The sequence below is a fragment of the Zingiber officinale genome, chromosome 1A, assembly GCF_018446385.1.
Source record: "Zingiber officinale cultivar Zhangliang chromosome 1A, Zo_v1.1, whole genome shotgun sequence".
Taxonomy (NCBI): domain Eukaryota; kingdom Viridiplantae; phylum Streptophyta; class Magnoliopsida; order Zingiberales; family Zingiberaceae; genus Zingiber; species Zingiber officinale.
The window spans coordinates 143,248,464-143,263,944 of NC_055987.1; positions in this window are offsets into that span (position 1 = coordinate 143,248,464).

A 15,481-nucleotide genomic window follows, 5' to 3' on the forward strand; every position below is an offset into this window, starting at 1 on the left:
ACATACAATTAACTAGTAGCGGAAGATTAAATGACTCATCTAATACATTCTTAATAAATGACAATCTTAATAAATTCTTATGTTAGGTCCCAAGGCTTCTATAGTCCAGACATCACACATCCATCCGCACCTCCTTGCCGCCTTCCTTTGCTATAACTTTTCCTTTCCTTTATCTGCAGTAAGAGGAAATGCAAACTATAAGCAAAATTGCTTAGTAAGCGCTATCTAACTCACAAAACTCAAATATGTATGTAACTGGAAGAAATCTAAAACTGAATGCTCAGAAAGAAACACTACTCATGCTCATCTAATAGCAAAAGAAACAAGGCGTACTGGAATGCTAAACATGTAAAGCAAATCTAAACAAACATGCTAGCATAAAAGAAAACTAAACTTGCTGGATTTTAAACTTATGTGAAGCTTATTTCTTTTGTTCAAAAACTTATACTTATAATACTTCAAAATAATAATCAACTTCTTCTTGGGCCTGGCAACTGTACTTGCTATGCGCGCATCCCTAACTAGACCCGAGATAGCTGGTCCCGAATCTAGTAGGATTTGCTAGGTTATCTAAACCTAGGGACCGACTATGGGAGCCCAGCCCAAGGACTACTGAGAGTCCTACATACTAGGTTATCTAAACCTAGGGACCGACTATGGGAGCCCAGCCCAAGGACTACTGAGAGTCCTGCATACTAGGTTATCTAAACCTAGGGACCGACTATGGGAGCCCAGCCCAAGGACTACTGAGAGTCCTGCATACTAGGTTATCTAAACCTAGGGACCGACTATGGGAGCCCAACCCAAAGAGTCCAGTACAGTGCCACTGATAAAAGTAAAATACTTATTATCTTTTAATACTTCTAATATATAATGCCTTGGCATTTTAACGAGCACCTTGTGTGCCAAAATCCCTAAAGTTTTGACTTTGGGATCTACTTAAGGCCTTGACCTTTTTCTTTCTTTTCTTTATCTTTCTTATACTTGTTAATACCTCTAATAAAAGAATGCTTCTTTAAAAACTGAAATGTTTAAACAAATTCTAACTTTGAAATGCATAAACAAAAATCTGCATACTATGCTAATCAAAATTCTGCATACTATTCTAATCAAGATTCTGCATTCTATGCTACACTATTTCTGCATACTATGCAAACATAAAATCTGCACTATAAGCTTAATTAAAATCTGCACTATAAGCTTACATAAAAATCTGTACTATAAGCTTAATTAAAATCTGTACTATAGACTTAATTAAAAACATGCACTATAAGCGCTTAATTAAAATCTGCAATATAAGCTCTACATAAAAATCTGCATTATAAGCTTAATTAAAATCTGCACTATAGGCTTAATTAAAAATCTGCACTATAAGCGCTTAATTAAAATCTGCAATATAAGCTCTACATAAAAATCTGCATTATAAGCTTAATTAAAATCTGCACCATAGGCTTAATTAAAAATCTGCACTACAAGCTTAATTAAAATCTGCACTATAAGCTTAATTAAAAATCTGCACTATAAGCTTAATTAAAAATCTGCACTATAGGCTTAATTAAAATCTGCACTATAAGCCTAATTAAAAATCTGCACTATAAGCTTAATTAAAATCTGCAGTATAGGCTTAATTAAAATATGCACTATAAGCTTAATTAAAAATCTGCACTATAGGTTTAATTAAAAATTTGCACTATAAGCGCTTAATTAAAATCTGCACTATAGGCTTAATTAAAAATCTGCACTATAAGCGCTTCTTATGCTTCGAATTCAAGAAGAACAAAGGTCCGAAACTACTCCTACTGCAGGTGAGAAGCACTTACCTTGATTCTTGGACTCACAACCGAACAAAAAGGGCATCTAGGACCTTGGCCGCTCGCCGGAGATGATACCCTAACTCCCTTTCATTTTCTGCCCGAGCTCCGCCATCGTACGCAGAAGAGAAGGAGAGAATGGTTTAAGCTACGGGAAAACAGAGCATCAACTTATCCCCTTTTATAATCTAATATTCTGTTAATTATCTTAGATAAATTTGCAACTTTTTCTAAACAAACAAATCCAACATCAACTTATCACTTTTATAATCCAATGTTCTGTTAATTATCTTAAATAAATTTACTACTTTTTCTAAACAAACAAATCCAACATCAACTTATCCCTTTTATAATATTCTGTTAACTATCTTAAATAAATTCGCTACCTTTCCTAAACAAACAAATCCAATATCAACTTATCCCTTTTATAATCCAATATTCTGTTAACTATCTTAAATAAATTCGCTACCTTTTCTAAACAGAAAAATCTGTTTGCCCACCTGGTCAGTCGTGTTTTGACCGAGTCAAAGGTTGCGGGTTCTATTCTCGGCTTGGACATTTTTTTGTCGAAACTTCCTTCGTTTAATAAAAATACCAAACGACCTCCAAAAATTACATAAAAATACTCTAAAAATTTCTAAAAATCCCTAAAATATTTCTATAGCATTTTTAAATATTTTAAAATTACTTTTAGGACTCTAATTGAGGAAATTTGGGGTGTTACACAGCGGAACTAGGAGCAAGATGGATGCGACAGCTAGACCCGGTGGCGTTGGCCAAATTTGGCAGCAGCTTGGGATGACAACACACGGAGGACAACTAGAGATAAAAGCCATAATAGTTGAAAATTAGATTTTCTATTTATTGCTTTTATATTGTGCTGTGTGTGCATGTTAGTATACATGACTAGTAGGCTAGCATAGTTAAAATTCCTCGTTTATAAATAACTAAGTGGGAGAGGGATTTTTAAATAAATCCCATGGTCTCCATTACTGGTTTGTAAGTGATGCAAACAAGCTTGCGCGTTGGCTCTGAGTGCCTTCCTCCATAACGGATGAGCTTGTTTGTGGATCACTAGAACAGACTTCCATTTTTGGATGACTATAGGAAGTTAATTAAGAGCGTGTGATCTTCCCCAACGGAAGGGGCATAATCTTATTAATGGACTTAGTGTCAAGTAATGGTATACACTTAGACACATCTAATAGTATCCTCCCCATCGGAGTCATTGCTATTATTTGTGTGACCAAATGAAACCAACTATTAATTTGTCATAAAACTAGGTTGACAAGATAATAAAATTAAAGGGTTAAACCCCTCTTACAAATGATTGATTTTGTATACGTCCACACTAACGTGGCATACAAAATTAACGGTGTTTGAGATAATTTTATTTGTCATAAAGATACGTTGACAAGATAGTTAATGGGTAAAACCCTCCTTTTACAAATGTTGAATTTGTATACGTCCACACTAACGTGGCATGCAAAATTCACGGTGTTTGAGGTGTTGGTGAATTTAAATAATATTGTTTGAGGAATCAATATTTTATTTTAAATTCAAAAGGTTTTGACCAAATATTTGATCAAAGACAGATCAACTATTAATTTTATTCGTCATAAAGTAAAGTTGACGAGATAATAAAATTAATGGATAAAATCTCCTCTTTGATTTTGTATACGTCCACACTATCGTGGCATACAAAATTCATGGGGATTTTAAAGAATTGATCTTGACCAAATATTTTTGTGATTCTTAGGATTTTAAATGTTTGTCAATCCCCTAGTAGTCATACTATAAGAAAGACTTAGCAATCCCAATTGTAATGATTGGAAATAGGACTTGGACATTAAGGTAGACTGTCTTCTTAGAACTAAGAACAATATAGGTGTATTTAATTCATTGGTTGAAACATGTTTAGTGGTGTTATTTACCAGAACCTGGAGTGTAGATAGATGCCATTAATCATGTCCAGAATTCATTGCAGGGTTTCAGAAACCAAAGAACTAAATGAAAATTAAAACACCGCCTACATGGGCACTACTGTAAAAATGGTAGTTGCAGTGGGAGATGTTTATCTTTTGATAAGAATAAAATATGGATTTTAGTAATTGTCTTTACGCACCAAGTTTAGAAAGAACTAGTTTTCGTTTCTAAACTATTCAAAGAACTTGATATTCTCTCTTTAAATAACAAAGTTGTTATTAAGGAAAAGCGGGAAGTTGTTCTGGCACGTTGGTTGGCAATTTATAAATCCAATAACTCTCACAATGCAACAAATGGAGATTAGTAACACATCTTCTAACTTTAAGAGAAAGTAACCTTCGAAAATGAACCAATTATATCTTTGGCTTCTAAGGCTAGGTTATATTAACTCGAGTAGGATTCATTGGTAGCTGATGAACTTTTGGGTTCATTAGTAGTGGAAATCTTTCCAACCTACGAGTCTTACTTGGAAGGAAAAATAACCAAGAAGCTTTTAAGTCTAAGGGGTAAGGAATCAAAGATATATTGGAATTGGTTCATTCTGATTTGTGTGATCCTATGAGCATCCATGCAAGAGGTTGTTTCAAATATTTCATCTATTTTATAGACAACTATTTGAGATACGGATATATTTACTTGATGTGCCGCAAGTCTAAGTGCTTTGATTAGTTCAAAGAATACGAGGCATGTGGAGAAACGGCAAAGTAAAAGTATCAAGACACTACGGTAAGATCGTAGTGGCAAGTACCTCTTGGGAGAATTTAGGAGTTATTTATCAGAAGTAGGGATTCAATCCCAACTAACTGCACCTGGTACACCCCAACAGAATGGTGTAGGAAAAGGAAGGTATAGGACTCTTATGGAAATAAGTAGATTGATGATGAGTTATTACCAAATTCATTTTAAGGATATACTCTGGAAACGGAAGTGAATATAGTACCTTCCAAAGTCAGAACTCTCTACTCATATAGAATTGCTGAATAGGCATAAGCCTATTTCGAAGCATATTCGGATTCGGGTAGTCCAGCACATATGCAGAAGAGAGACAATGATAAGTTGGACATGAATTCACTTGTTTGTGGGTTATCCTAGTGAAATGAAAGTAGGTTTATAGTCTTAAAAATCAGAAGGTCATTGTTAGCATCAATGACCGATTTTTAGAAAAGGACTATGTAATAAACCATGTGCCTATAAGAAAATTTGTTCTTAAGGAAATAATAAAAGGCATGTCTAATCTAGTACCAACTGTACAAGATGAGATACCACAAGGAAACTGCAACACGTATCACAAATGATACACAATTGCAGAAAGTGCCTTGTCGTAGTGGGAGGGTTGTTAGGCAACCTAAAAAGATTCATGTTTTGGGAGAGTTTTTGGACTCGATCCCTGGAGGACATGAACCTGATCTCCGGACATATGACGAAACACTCCAAGATAAAGATGCAACATCTTGGCAAAGAGTAATGAATAACAGAATTAGAATATATGTATTCTAATAAAATCTGGAAGCTTGTAGAACCACCAAATGGTGTAAAAGCCTTTGGGTGTTAAAAGGTCTATAATAGGAAAAGAGGGATAGAAAGGAAGGTAGTAACTTTCAAAGCAAGGCTTGATGAAAAAGGAAACTTTTTCACTGGTAGCCATGCTTAAGTCTATCCGGATTCTTTTATCTATTTGGCAAATGGATGTCAAGACAGCATTCCTTAATGGAAGTCTTGATGAAAGCATCCATATAAAGCAACCAGAAGGGTTCATTGCAAAGGGCTAAGAGCATCTTGTGTGCAAGCTTAGTCAGTCTATGAAGGTCTTGGAATATCCGGTTTATCAAAGTAATCCAAACCTTTGGATTTATTGAGTAAACGGATAAGTCTTGTGTATACAAAAGGTGTGATGGAAACGTGGTGATATTTCTTGTACTATACGTAGATAGCATTTTTGGTAGTTGGAAACGATATCAAAATGTTGTCAGAAGTAGGGGTATGGTTGTCCAAATAATTCGATATAAAGGACTTGGGAGAATATATATATTCTTGAGATCAAAGTAATAAGGGATCACAAGAAAAGAATATTTTACTTATCCCAAGCTTCATACATCGAAAAAATCCTTGCTCGTTTTAAGCATACAAAACTCCAAGAAAGGTTTCTTACCTTTTCAGGATGGAGTAACTTTATCTAAAGATATGTCTCTGTAGACATCAAAGGAGATAAAGGAAATAAAGACAGTTCTTTATGCTTCGGCTGTCAGAAGCCTAATGTATGCTATGCACAAGATTAGAAATCTGTTTTGCCAAGGGCATAGTTAGCAGATATCAAAGTAACCCTAGACAAGGACATTGGACTGCAGTAAAGCATATATTAAAGTACCTTAGAGGCGCTAGAGATTATATGCTAGCTTACAAGGCAGTTAATTTGGTCCCTGTGGGTTACACGGATTTTGGCTTCCAATCGGATAGGGACAATAATAAGTCAACCTCGGGGTTTTGTGTTTACTTTAGGAGGTAAAGTCATAACTATGGAAGAGTGATAAGCATAGGTGTTTTTCTGGACTCCACCATAGAAGCTTAGTATATGGCAAGCCTCTGAGGTAGCCATAAAAGCTGAATGACTCAATAACCTCAAGATAGACTTAGATATGATTTCTGGTTTGTCCAAAAAAAATTATTACAATTTATTGTAATAATGTTGGTGCAGTAGCAAACTCGAAGAAACCATAAGTCTATAAGGCAAGTAAACACAATAGAGCACAAGTACCACCCAATACGAGGAATCGTATAAACGAGGAGAAGTTGTTGCCGCCTAGATTGCATCAGGTGATGACCTATAGATCTTTTCACTAAGGTCCTTAAGGCAAGAGCTTTTGATGGGCATGTTGAAGGGATGGGAATCAGATGTATGGCAGCAGATATGGCAGCTTAGTCTTTTAGTATAAGTGGGAGATTGTTAGAGTGTATACTAAAAGCCTAGCTTTTGGTATAAACATTTATCTAGAAATAAGAATCACATTGGTCAAATGTCTACATTTATGATAAATGTAGTTGTTCAATTAATTTATATTGTAGATAACATGGTGTGTGGCGTCACACACAGAGGATCATGTTATCAATACCTTATAAATTATAAACAGTAGCTCACGACCATAATGGAAAGGAACAAACCATTGAAAGGTCGTAGTGTAATTAGGTATCAGTTTATCTTGACTGTATAATTACACTAGTACACTCAGAGTGTATTGAGTAGGACCATATGAGGTCGTTTCTTTTATACTGACTTTATAAAGAAACAAAGACCTCTGTTATTATGGAAGTGTGTGCTCTTAATCCTAATATAATAACAAGCACATATATTTGATATTTATTTCTTTAATTTATCAATGGGTGAGATTTAGTTCGATAAATCAATAAACCCGATAAGTTGGGAAATGGTATCACTTATAGTGTGTGTTGTTGATTATAGAAGGAAACTGTGTCCTAGAGATACTAGGTTGATAATGTCCCCAAGAGAAGCTCATAAAGATTGTCATGTTAAACCCTGCAGGTGGACTTAGTCCGACATGACGATAAGGTTGAGTGGTACTACTCTTGGACTAAGATATTAATTAAATGAGTTGTCAGTAACTCACTTAATTAGTGGTCATTCGATATCTTAAACACAGGGAGACTAACACACTCATAATAAGAAGGAGCCCAAAAATGTAATTTGGGATTGGTGCGGTAGTTCAATAATAGTTCTCTAGTGGAATGAATTATTATTGATAAAATTAAGTTGTGTGTTCGGGGGGAACACGGGATGCTTAATTTTATCGGGAGACCAAAACTAATTCCTCCTCTCGGTCCCTATCGTAGCCTCTTATTTATAGAGTACTATACCCACTTATACCCACCTTCTATACCCACCAATAGGGGGCCGGCCAAGCTAGCTTGGGAACCAAGCTAGGGCCGGCCTAGGTATGGCCGACCCTAGCTTGAACCCAAGCTAGTGGGGGCTGGCCAAATTAAATTAAAAAGGGATTTTAATTTTAATTTTTATTATGTGGAAGAAATAATTTATTAAAGAGAATTAAAATTAAAATATCTCTCTTGTAAAAGATCTACAAAAGATTAAAGAAAGAGATTAAATCTCTTTCCTTATTTGTAGATTGGTGAGATATTTTATTTTCTCTTTAAAATTATCCACATGTTGATAAAATTAAAATTATAGAAATTTCCTTTTATCAACCATTAGAGATTAATTGGGGAAATATTATTTTATTTTTCTCAATTAAATCATGTCAAGGGAATTAAGGAAATTTTATTGTAATTAAATTTCCTAATTTGCCTAGGCCAAGGAATATAAAAGAAGGGGTGAGGGTGCCTTCATGAGATAACCTCTATTATTTTCTCTCCCTCTTTTGTTCCTTGGTGTGGCCGACCATCCTCTCCCTCTCTTCCTCTTGTTGTGGCCGAACCTCTCTCCCTTCCTTGGAGCTCTTGTGGTGGCCGGATACTACTTGGAGAAGAAGAAGAAGAAGGAGAGAAAGATAGCATCTCTTGGAGCTTGGTTAGTATTTTGGTTTTTCTCCTTGGTGAAGTTTTTCTTTTGTGGCCGAACCTTGCTTGGAGGAGAAGAAGGTGGTTGGTGGTTTCTCATCTCGGTAGATCGTTGCCCACACAACGTCCGAGGTTAGAAGAGGAATACGGTAGAAGATCAAGAGGTTTTTCTACAAGGTATAACTAGTAATTTTTATTTCCGCATCATGCTAGTTATTTATGGAAATAATACCAAATACAAGAGGCTTACGTTCTAGAATTTCGAATATGTTTTTTCGATGTTGTGTTCTTTTATTTTTTCTTTTCCTTGTGATTTGATTGTTCTCTTTGGTTAACCTAAAGTTATTTTAGGAAATTAAATATTAGCTTTCTATAAAAGGTTTTGTCTAGTCGGTGGTGGTTGCTCCCATATCCAAGAAGGCCATGTGCCTCGCCACGTCAGTACTGGGAACCAATTATGAAAATTAATATTTAATGGAATTAATAACTTAAGGAGACTTGGGTCGAACGTGTAAAGTTCCGCAGGAGATCCAAGTCAAAACCTAAAAGAACAAATAGATTAAGTTTTAGATCAAACGTGTTAAGTTCCGCAGGCGATCCAAAATTTAATTTAAAAGAACACATGGTAGCTAGGAAAAGGTTCAGACCTTTGTACAAAATTTTTGTACAGTGGAACCTATAGGTTTTCCGAGTAGCAACCAACAACAGGGACCAAAATAAATGCCTTGTAAGCTAGCATATAATCTCTAGTGCCTCTAAGGTACTTCAATATATGCTTTACTGCAGATTAATGTCCTTGTCTAGGGTTACTTTGATATCTGCTAACCATGCCCACGATAAAACAGATATCCTGTCTCGTACACAGCATTGCATACATTAGGCTTCCCAGAGCCGAAGCATAAGGAACTGCCTTCATGTCTTTTATCTCCTTTAATGTCTTCGGAGACATCTCTTTAGATAAAGCTACTCCATGCCTAAAAGGTAAGAAACCTTTCTTAGAGTTCTGCATGCTTAAAACGAGCAAGGATTTTTCCGATATATGAAGCTTGGGATAAGTAAAATATTCTTTTCTTGTGATCCCTTATTACTTTGATCTCAAGAATATATACATTCTCCCAAGTCCTTTATATCGAATTGTTTGGACAACCATACCCTTACTTCTGACAACATTTTGATATTGTTTCCAACTACCAAAAATGTTTTCTACGTATAGTACAAGAAATACCACCACGTTTCCATCACACCTTTTGTATACACAAGACTTATCCGGTTACTAAATAAATCCATAGGTCTGGATTACTTTGATAAACCGGATGTTCCAAGACCTTGAAGCTTTGCCTCAGTCCATAGACTGATTGAGCTTGCACACAAGATGCTCTTAGCCCTTTGCAATGAATCCTTCTGGATGTTTTATATGGATGCTTTCTTCAAGACTTCCATTAAGGAATGCTGTCTTGACATCCACTTGCCAAATAGATAAAAGAATCCAGATAGACTTAAGCATGACTACCAATGAAAAAGTTTCCTTTTTCATCAAGCCTTGCTTTGAAAGTTTCTACTTTCCTGTCTATCCCTCTTTTCCTATTATAGACCTTTTTATACCCAAAGTCTTTTACACCATTTGGTGGTTCTACAAGCTTCCAGATTTTATTAGAATGCATATATTCTAATTCTGTTATTCATTACTCTTTGCCAAGATGCTGCATCTTTATCTTGGAGTACTTCGTCATATGTCTGGAGATCAGGTTCATGTCCTCCAGGGATCGAGTCCAAAAACTCTCCCAAAACATGAATCTTTTTAGGTTGCCTAACAACACTCCCACTACGACGAGACACTTTCTGCAATTGTGTATCATTTGTGATACGTGTTGCAGTTTCTTGTGATATTTCATCTTGTACAGTTGGTACTAGGTTAGACATGTCCTTTATTATTTCCTTAAGAACAAATTTACTTATGGGCACGTGATTTATTACATAGTCCTTTTCTAAAAATCGGTCATTGATGCTAACAATGACCTTCTGATTTTTAAGACTATAATCCTACTTTCATTTCTCTAGGATAACCCACAAACAAGTGAATTCCTGTCCAACTTATCATTATCTCTCTTCAGCATATGTGCTGGACTACCCGAATCCGAATATGCTTCAAAATAGGCTTACGCTTATTCAGCAATTCTATATGAGTAGAGAGTTCTGACTTTGGAAGGTACTATATTCACTTCCGTTTCCAGAGTATATCCTTAAAATGAATTTGGTAATAACTCATCATCAATCTACTTATTTCCATAAGAGTCCTATACCTTCCTTTTTCTACACCATTCTGTTGGGGTGTACCAGGTGCAGTTAGTTGGGATTGAATCCCTACTTCTGATAAGTGACTCCTAAATTCTCCCAAGAGGTACTTGCCACTACGATCTCACCGTAGTATCTTGATACTTTTACTTTGACATTTCTCCGCATCAGCCTTGTACTCTTTGAACTAATCAAAGCACTTAGTCTTGCGGCACATTAAGTAAATGTATTTGTATCTTGAATAGTTGTCTATAAAATAGATGAAATATTCGATACTACCTCTTGTCTGGATAGTCATAGGATCACACAAATCAGAATGAAACAATTCCAACATATCTTTGGCTCCATACCCCTTAGACTTAAAAGCTTCTTGGTTATTTTTCCTTCCAAGTAAGACTCGCAGGTTGGAAAGATTTCCACTACCAATGAACCCAAAAGTTCATCAGCTACCAATGAATCCTACTCAAGTTAATATAACCTAACCTTAGATGCCAAAGATATAATTAGTTCATTTCCGAAGGTTGCTTTCTCTTAAAGTTAGAAGATGTGTTATAATTTTCATTTATTGCATCGTGGGAGTTATTGGATTTATAAATTGCCAACCAACATACCAGAACAGATAACTTCCCTCTTTTTCTTAATAACAACTTTGTTATTAAAAGAGGCAGAATATCAAGTTCTTTGAATAGTTTAGAAACTGAAAACTAGTTCTTTCTAAACTTGGTACGTAAAGATAATTACTTAAAATCCATATTTTATTCTTATCGAAGGATAAACATCTCCCACTGCAATAGCTACCACTTTTACAGTAGTGCCCATGTGGACGGTGATTTACCTTTCATATAGTTATCGGGTTTCCTGGAACCCCTGCAATGATTTGCAGACATGATCAGTGGCTCCTGTATCTACACACCAGGTACCGGTAGATAATGCCACTAAACATGTATCAACTAATGAATTAAATTCACCTATCTTGTTCTTAATTCTAAGAGGACAGTCTACCTTAATGTCCAAGTCCTATTTCCAATCATTTCAATTGGGACTACTAAGTCTTTTCTATAGTATAACAAATAGGGAATTGACAAACATTTTAAATCCTAAGAATCACAAAATATTTGGTCAAGATCAACTCCTTAAAATTCCCATGAATTTTGTATGCCACGATAGTGTGGACGTATACAAAATCAAAGAGGAGATTTTATTCATTAATTTTATTATCTCGTCAACTTTACTTTATGATGAATAAAATTAATAGTTGATCTGTCGTTGATCAAATATCTGGTCAAAACTTTTGAATTTTAAATAACATTGATGCCTCAAACAATATTATTTAAATTCACCAACACCTCAAACACTGTGAATTTTGCATGCCACGATAGTGTGGACGTATACAAAATTAAACATTTGTAAGAGGAGGGGTTTACCGATTAATTATCTTGTCAATAAATCTTTATGACAAATAAAATTACCTCAAACACTGTAAATTTTGTATGCCACGATAGTGTGGACGTATACAAAATTAAACATTTGTAAGAGAGGGTTTTAATTTTATTATTCTGTCAACTTATCTTTTTGACAAATTAATAGTTGGTTTTCTTCGGTCACACAAATAATAGCAGTGACTCCGATGGGGAGGATACTATTAGTCATGCCTAAGTGTATACCATTACTTGACACTTAGTCCATTAATAAGATTATGCCCCTTCCGATGGGGAAGATCACACACTCTTAATTAACTTCCTATAGTCATCCAAAATGGAAGTTTAATCTAGTGATCCGCAAATAAGCTCATCCGATATGGAGGAAGGCACTCAGAGCCAACGCGCAAGCTTGTTGCATCACTTATAAACCAGTAATGGAGACCGTGGAATTTATTTAAAAATAAATTCCTCTCCCACTTAGTTATTTAAAGTGAGGAATTTTGACTATGCTAGCCTACTTAGCATGCATACTAACAAGCACACACAACACAGCATAAAAACAATAAATAGAAAAACTAATTTTCAACTATTATGGCTTTTATCTATTGCTGTCCTCCGTGTGTCGCCAACCCTAGCTGCTGCCATCTTTGGCCATCGCCACCGGGTCTAGTTGTCGCATCCATCTTGCTCCTTGTTCCACTGCGCCTCTGATCCTCAAAAGGTTCCACGCTTTGCAAGATTCGATCCGCGACATAAATAGAATTTTACATTTTTTGATCCTATATTCCTCGAAGGAATGTACATGTAAACTAGATCGAACATAAAAAAAATTTACATCCATCGATCCTATATTCCATAAAAGGAATGTACATGTAACTAGATCAAAAAATAAAATCCTAAAAAAACTAAATACAGCTCCTGCTATATTTTATAATACAATCATGCACACACATATAATTACCCTTGACATGTCCAAGGGTTCAATCACACACATAAAAACTATAAGCCATAATAGTTGGATCCTACATCTGTAACAACCCAATTTTCCTCATTATGAGTTCTAAAAGTTCTTAAAAATATTTAGAAATACTTTAGAAAAATTCTAGAGATTTTTAGGAATTTATAGAATATTTTTATGCAATTTTTGGAGGTCGTTTGGTATTTTTATTAAACGAAAGAAGTTTCGACAAAAAATGTCCAAGCTGAGGCTTGAATTGACAACCCCTGACCCGAGCAAAACTCGGCTAACCAACTGGGCTAGCAGTTGTTATTTAATCAAATAAAGGGAGAATTTTATTTAAGTAGTAGAAGTTAATAACAAGAAATAATAGGGAGAAAAATGGTTGCAGCCGGGATTCGAACCCGCGACTCCAACCATGAGCCAAACTCGACTAACAAGGTGATCCAGCAGTCAGTTCTGTTTAGAAGAGGTAGGAAAATTATTTAACAAGTTAACAGAATATGGAGATTATAAAGAGGGATAAGTTGAGGTGGTAAATTCCCAAACTGAAAACCCTTTTCCCTCTCCTTTCCTCTCCCGATCGCGAGCGACGGCGATTCCTTCTCGGGCGAAGACGAAGCCGAGGCTAGGTCTTCTCTCCGGCGGCCGACCAAGGGGTCTTTCCAAGGGGTTTTTCTACCGTCGCGAGCACCCCGTCAAGGAGAGCACGGTGACGAGAAGAAATTGCCGATTCTTGCGGTTTCTCTGAAACCCTAAAGGTCTTCTTCGGCTGTAAGTCCAAGAAAAGCCTAAGGTAAGTCGCTACTCACCTGCAGTAGGATAGTTCCGGATTTCGATTCGTTTTGGTGTTCCCTTATTTGTTCGAGTTTTGCTGTGAAGCATGTTAGGGATTTGTCTGTTGCCGTGAGTTTTCAAAGGAAGAATAGTTATATTTTGTTTTCCTTACCATGACATTGAGCATAAATAATAGAAGATATGAGGTGAATTTTAGGGATGCTAATTGTGCTAAACTATTCATGACCTGGAATATGTGGACCTTGATTCCTTTTAGTACGGGTGTAGAAGATACATAAGTAGGTTACTAGTAGTCTGAAATACCAGGTGTAGATCAAAACAAAGATTTCGGCCAGGAATATATGTACTTATTCAGAAGAGCTATAATGGAAAAAAAATATATATATATCCTCTTTCCTGGATAGTTATCTTAACTAGGAAAGTGATATTATTTAAGTAGTTTGGTGCCCTATTAGTTTCTTTTAGAGGCTTAGGGGTAATTGCAAGTAAAGTAAGATTAAGTTTTTCATAGGTTTTAAGCTTCAGCAGATTTTAGTTTTGTTTGTGCTATGCATTTGACATGATCAGTTAGTTTAAGAATAGTTAGGATTAGCATGGATGCAGATTTCGGTTAAGCAAGTGCAGATTTTTATTAAGCTAGTATGCAGACTTCTGTTAAGTTAGTATGCAGATTTTTATTAAGCTAGTATGCAGATTTCTGTTAAGCAAGTGCAGATTTTGTTAAGCTAGTATGCAGATTTCTGTTAAGCTATTATGCAGATTTTTATTGAGCTAGTATGCAGATTTCTGTTAAGTATTAGTGCAGATTTTTGATAACTATTGTATGTGCAGATTTCTTTTGTATTCTATGCATGATTATGTGTTACATAGTTAGTTTCATTCATTGATGCATACGAAAGATACCCTAACAGTATTTTGGGTTTAAGAAGAGTATAAGAAAGATAAAGAAAAGTATAAGAAAGATAAAGAAAAGAAAGAAAAGGCCAAGGCCTTAAGTAGATCCCAAAGTCAAGACTTTAGGGATTTTTGGCACACGAGGTACCTATTAAAATGCCAAGGCATTTAAAGAAGAAGTAATTAAGATTATAAGTATTTTACTTTTAAGAAGAGGCTAGTACCCGACTTCCGAGGTTGTCGTTAAACAAATCCAGGTGTCCAATTCGGAGGTCTTGGCCCTGGTAGACCGAGGTCTGCTCTTTTAGGATTGGTGGCTCGCTACCCCAACCTATTAGGGAACGCGCATAAGATGGTACTATGCCTGGGCCCAAGAAGAAGTTGATTATTATTTTGAAGTATTAAAAGTATAAGTTTTTGAACAAGTAAAATAAGTTTCACATCAGTATAAAAGTATTAAAAAATAAGTTTCACATAATTATTAAAGAATAAGTCTTTAAGAAAGTGAAATAAGATATAGAAGGTGTTTAGAATTCAGTAAGTTAAGTTCTTTAAGCAAGCATGATAGTATAGACTTGCCTTACATGTTTAGCCTTTCAGTATGTTTCTTTACTAATAGAAGAGCATGAGTTAGCTTACTGTTATTTGCTATTTATGAGCATGATTAGCTATACATGTTTAGTATTTCAGTTAGTATGATTCCTTTGCTATGTATGAGCATGAGTAGCTTTACATGTTAGCATTCAGTTTTAGCATGTTTTTATTTATATACATGCATATCGAGTTTTTGTGAG